Below are 5791 nucleotides of genomic sequence, written 5' to 3'. Positions count from 1 at the left end.
AGGTCCAGCGAGGTGGGGTCAGTGATTTACATGGCCGCGAGTGAATGGTTTAATAATTTAATCCTCGATTTCTTCCCCCTTTATTAATGAATTTTAGGCTATGATGTAGGCCTAGAGATTATCCACACTCCTGAAATCATGAGAATCGGGACAAATGAAACACCGTTTAATTAAACGTCATTTACAAGACATCGTTCCACACACATAAAAGGGCAACACATTTCTATCCCCATGATCCACTCGCTATAAGATCTCAGGGATCAAAATGTTGCCCTTTTAAGACCGTTTTTTATTTTTACCATACTGTTTGTCTAGCACCTGACAAGTTTTGGATCTCACACACTTTTTCCTTTTTCTAAAAGTCATTCTCGTCTAAACCCTGTCTACATTAAGGCTATTGTCTAGCCAATCTGGCCGTACAGCCTACAGTCAGTTAAATTGTGATGCAAATTCAATTAATTGTCTATGGGAACTTCTTGTCTTTACCAATTAGCTCTACTGTCATGAACATGAATTAATGGATGAACTAGATTAAACGTATAGGCTACAGTTAAGCAAAACATCAGTAATTTAGACAAGCAATTTTAGCAGTGTAGTCATTTGCACCTATTAAATACTCAAAAAAACAATTAGTGTATTCCCGCTCAGATATTTGAAGTGGTCCAGGGCCTGTTGCTACCTTCCAAAATTTGTCTTGCCTATTTAGATAAAATGTGCAGTCAGTTTTGAGGTTGTGTAGCCCTAAGATCTAAAATGTGCTGGCTGCTGGTAACGGGCCAATCTTGTCTTTCTCTCCCTTGGGCACAGGCACGCACACATTGAAGACAAATTGAGCAATTTCTCGAGTTCTGTGCGGTAAGAAATAAATGTTAGACCTATGGATTAATGTATAAATCAAAGTTTTTATTATTATTATTATTATTATTATTATAATATAGAGATGACGTTAGATTTCTAAAATACAATTTAAAAGAAGTCTTGTCAGATATGGTTATGGATATGGTTATGGATAGGCTATGGTTTATTTGACACATTAATGTAGAAAATAGTGACATGCCTACACAAACTTATTTGCATATTTTACACACAGACACAAGTGCACACAAGCACAAACATGCATACATGCACTCACTGGCAAGATATACAAACACACACACACAAATGCATCCACACTTTGGCAAAATACACACGCACACACTCACTAGCAGAATACACACACACACACACACGCACGCACAGTACATACACTCACCAGCAACATACATACACACACACACACAGTTCTAGCACTGTTACCTCAGCTTTGGCTCCCTGCGCACTATCTGCTGGCACCCCTCCCCGCCCACAAGGCCATTTAATAACCCAAACCCCAACCCCAGGCCATGTGATGGAATTATGGAACCACCATAGATGGAATTATGACGCTCCCTCCAGCTACCTGGGAGCACAGGTATTTCAGTATGTTGGGATAGAATGAGCTCTGACTTGCACATGCACACACACAGGTGACAGCCAGCCAGCCGGCCAGAGAGTTGCAGAGGCAGAGACATATGGCAACATGTGCAGAGAAAATATAAATTGCACAGTGGAGGAGTAAATAAAAAAAGTCTGATTGTGAAGATGTAGGAAAACTGATCCTTCCCTGATAACCAATGGAATGTGGAGAACTCAAACCCTAACCAAGATGAGATTTGTGGTTCTGTTTCTCAGTGCTACTTATCAGAAGAGAGTTGTGTGTTTGCATGATATACAGTTAAGAATAATGCATGTTGGCATGATACACAGTGCCCTCAGAATAATGCATGTTGGCATGATTCACAGTGCCCTCAGAATAATGTGTGTTTGCATGATATTCATGGCCCTCCACAATTATTCATATGTAAAAGTGTTTTTTTTTTGTGAATAAGAAAACTTGATTTAACTTTTAAAAATTAATCCGAATTTCTTTTAACTTTCAAGCTGTAATCCATGACTTCCTGTTTCACTGAGGAGACAGAGATCAAAGGCCCTACAGTCTTCAGCATTAGAAAGGCCCATTTTATTGTCTTAACCTACTTAATACTGTCATTGAAATACAAATGCTACTGGGACTTTGCCTGGGATTGTGTTCTATGGTCAGGTGAAGAAAAGGGTTTGGTGTAGAAAAGAGTTATTATTCCAAAGGCCTTGAGTACCTCGTTAGGATGTATCAAAATTTAAACCAAAATCTACCTACCCCTGCCATGACACTGAGGCATGAGGCAGGTCAGTGAACATATGTCCATATCAACACAGTTGTACAGATTATTTGAAACGTTGTCAGTACAGTGCCCTGGCTTCCCCTAATCATCACGTTCCGTCTTCCTCTGTTGACACCTGGCTTGGTTGGCTTTTACAGTGCTTAGGCTGGTGAGTTTACAGTTAAGCACAGTTACACCTGATAGCCATGTTTGATAGATCAGCTCGAACAAAGGACAGTGCCTTGGAATGACAAATAAGAAATATAAGAAATATACAGTTATACAATATAATTAGTGATCTCAATATCAGTTAAAGTCAATGAATTTAATCTTTACTGAACATGATTAGTGTGTTTCAGTGTGTAAATTACCTCAGCACTTGACAAGCAGTGAGCAGATGTTCGGTTATATCACACACACTCATGAACACACACACTGGTCTTGGCAGGTACTATGAAAATAAACCCCTCCTGTTGCTCAGCTATGAACTCTTCACCCACTGTACCTGCGGCACAGCCCACCGATTCTGGAAAATACCTCTGCGAGCACATGTAATGTCCATACATCATTTAGCTTATACATTCTGTATGAAAGAGACAAAAAAAGAGAAGAGAATATATGGCTTATGTAAGACTGCACATTATGAGTGCTTTTATAACTTTGATCTGAGGCTATATTACTCTGAAGTTGCAGAAAGTTTGTAACTAAATGGTTTGTTTTCCCTAAATAGCCTACATCTCTGGAATACATGGAACACATCATTGTGTTAAGCCAGTCAAATCCTTCAAAAGCCTGTCTGGGTTGGTTTTATATAATGTGACAGTAAATTCTAGAAGCGTTATGCAGGGTAGATATAAGTACGTTGTGTTACCACACTGGGATCAATATGTACGCTCAAACCAAGCTTCAGTTACATTATTTATGGGATCTCATCTCATAGTGCCATTGCTTTAATAATAATCTTGCTTTAAGCTATAATTACAGGTTGACGACAACAAACTGATGCCTTCTTCTGCAGCTGTCAGACCTCTGCCTCTCCCTTCTCGCAACAAATCACTTTAGAGCACAGCTGGCAAACTTTCAAGTATTCCAGTGGTTGGCAGAGGGCAAACTGATTGACCCACAACGTTTGAATTACCTCTGCCACTGTTTACAACAGCAAGGTAGTGTTAGCTTTTTTTAGCCAGACATAGCATTATGCTAAAAGCACAATAACTGGTATGGACAAGTGTAATCGTACCACTGACACTGCCACTAAAGGTAGTAATGCCACAAAGGGGAAGTATGCTTACCGTCTCCTGCCTGTTGGAATAAATAACACTTTAAGAAGAATGTGTTGTACCTTTGTTATTAACGAGCCTGTGTGTATTTTCAGTTGTGCATGGTATGATGCAATCTGCCAATTAACACATTAATGAAAATGCATTGTACTGTTCTTCCTAGGCTTCTTCTTCTAACGCACTTAATGCAGCTTCAACCGTTTAACGTAGAAACCTCATCACAAATGATAGATACAATATTTGTCTTTCAAGTAGGCTAATTAGCGTGAAGTTAGCTAAGAGTTCGCTGGGATAAATGTCTTTGTCCAAAAGTCTTAAAAGCAACACCAAAGAGTTTTTTGTACCTTAAAATAATGTTTCCAAAATAGTTTGTCGTTCATCAACTTGTAACAGGGTGAACGGCACTTCTGCATTTGCTTCGCGGCCCTTGATCGGCTATAACCGCACTATGTAAGTTTGCCAGATCGGGTAGCGCATCTGTAGTTCAATAGAATGAGACATAAGAAACTACAAATTTGACTTGCATCTGATGTCGCAATACATCGCAGGCTACTTTTTTTTTAAAAATCGTCTGTGGACATCGTTATTTGCAAAGCTGGTGCTGGATAAACAAATAGCATGCGTGCGACAGAGGGAAAGTCTTTGGTGTTGCTTTAAGAGGAAAGTTAACGACGAAAATAGTCTTTAAAGAAGAATGGAAAGAGAGTTTTGCATTCATTTTACCTGGCTTCAAAAATGCAAAACCGGTGTCTGATTTGCAAAGAAGCCGTCACTGTTTGCAAAGAATATAACATCAGACGGCACCACGAGACAAAGCATGGCAATTTTAAGGTTGCCTATCCACTGCAAACAGAGGCACGAAAGTCCAAAATTGAAGCGCTGGCACAAGGCAATGCACAGAGCAGCAGGATCCTATTGCGAGGTTTCACCTCGCAACAGAGAGCGACAAGTGTGTCTCTAAAAGAGTCATGGTTGCTCGTGTAGCAGGGCGGCACTAAGAGCCAATCACTGTAGCCAGACTATGCCACCCTGGGCCTAGCACCCAGGGAATGAGTTAAGAGAACACATAATTGCACCATTGCACACAGGTTCGTATACACGAGGCAGAGACGTGAATTCCAGTGATAAGACCACGTTTATTGAACTGAAGCCAGGGAAAAGGAAGGGGGGATAGCTTTGTACTGGGTTAAGAAAGTACAAAAATATTTATTATGTTCTCTTGTTGCTCCTTTGTTTTAAAATTGATCACAACAAACAGACAGGTTCCATAGGGGAGGCACGATAGAGCAGAATGAGAAAGGCAGGGGCTTACCTGGGGGATGTGCCCTAGAGCCCACACACATGCACACACACAGCAAGAAAGATCAAATAGTAACATCGCAGACCACAGCAAACATTCTGATAATTCACACCAAAATGTGCATCCTTACTGCACCACCAAGTGACTGACTAGCCTCCCGCCAGCGAGAACCCTGCCTGCCAAATTAACAAACAATTGAAAGTTGTTGTCCTAGACTCTATGGAATGACAAACACTGGATAACTAAGATAATAAAATGGAGTAAAACAAAAGGGTACAAGTAGAATGCAGGCAGTTGGCAAGTGCAAGCAAAGCTAAACAGAAACAAAACCAAGACAAGACAAGACAGCAGCACGACCTAAGCTGAGGGCAACGCGGATGGAAAAGCCGTGCTACTTGGAAGACAAACAAAATACATCAATCCTGATACCATTTCCCAATGACAACAGATAAGGACAGCATATCCATCCATCTACAGGGCTACAGAGAAATGGAGTTTAGCTAAACCGAGCACATGTTAGTCTACAAAATTAGGGCAGCAACATACCTGATGGTCGGTAGACCCCAGTGCTCAGACGAGGGACAACCAGTGGAACCTGCCGAGCTTCTTGCTGTAGAGCTCCTTAAGTAGTGCATGGTTGGGCTAATCAGTGTAGTGAGCTAAGCTATCAGTTACTCAACAATAAATTAAGCTTCACTACACAAAAGCTACCACCTGTAGAAATATAGCAAGCTAAGTTACACAAATGTGTTAAAAGTAGCTTAACTACATCAGAAGCTACTTAACGTTGTACCAACCAAATGTCAGATCAATTCAAAATGATTCTGATACACTAGTTAAAACATTTATTAAAGATCAGCCAATGACCTAACACAGTGTAGACGTTGCTTTATGAGCAGCATAATAAAATAAAAACTGAAGTAATTACTGCTAGAAATAAAACAAAAAGGTTATTGGCCTAGTACAGTACCCAGTAACTCAGTAAAGTGAGT

The 5791-nt window shown here is 40.3% G+C and overlaps 1 long non-coding RNA gene across 1 annotated transcript; it reads right to left on the bottom strand.

Annotated features, from left to right (window-relative positions):
• Positions 1 to 1948: 1948 nt before the first annotated feature.
• LOC125291346 lies at positions 1949 to 5565 on the bottom strand. Its single transcript, XR_007192968.1, has 3 exons — positions 5346 to 5565; positions 2591 to 2802; positions 1949 to 2460 (listed from the first exon to the last, which is right to left on the bottom strand). It is a non-coding gene; the product is annotated as an uncharacterized LOC125291346 (long non-coding RNA).
• Between the last annotated feature and the right edge of the window lie 226 nt (positions 5566 to 5791).

This window comes from Alosa alosa, chromosome 2 (assembly GCF_017589495.1).
Source record: "Alosa alosa isolate M-15738 ecotype Scorff River chromosome 2, AALO_Geno_1.1, whole genome shotgun sequence".
Classification (NCBI taxonomy): domain Eukaryota; kingdom Metazoa; phylum Chordata; class Actinopteri; order Clupeiformes; family Clupeidae; genus Alosa; species Alosa alosa.
The sequence above is the reverse complement of the archived record's forward strand: the minus strand, read 5'-3'. Positions and strand labels throughout refer to the sequence as shown.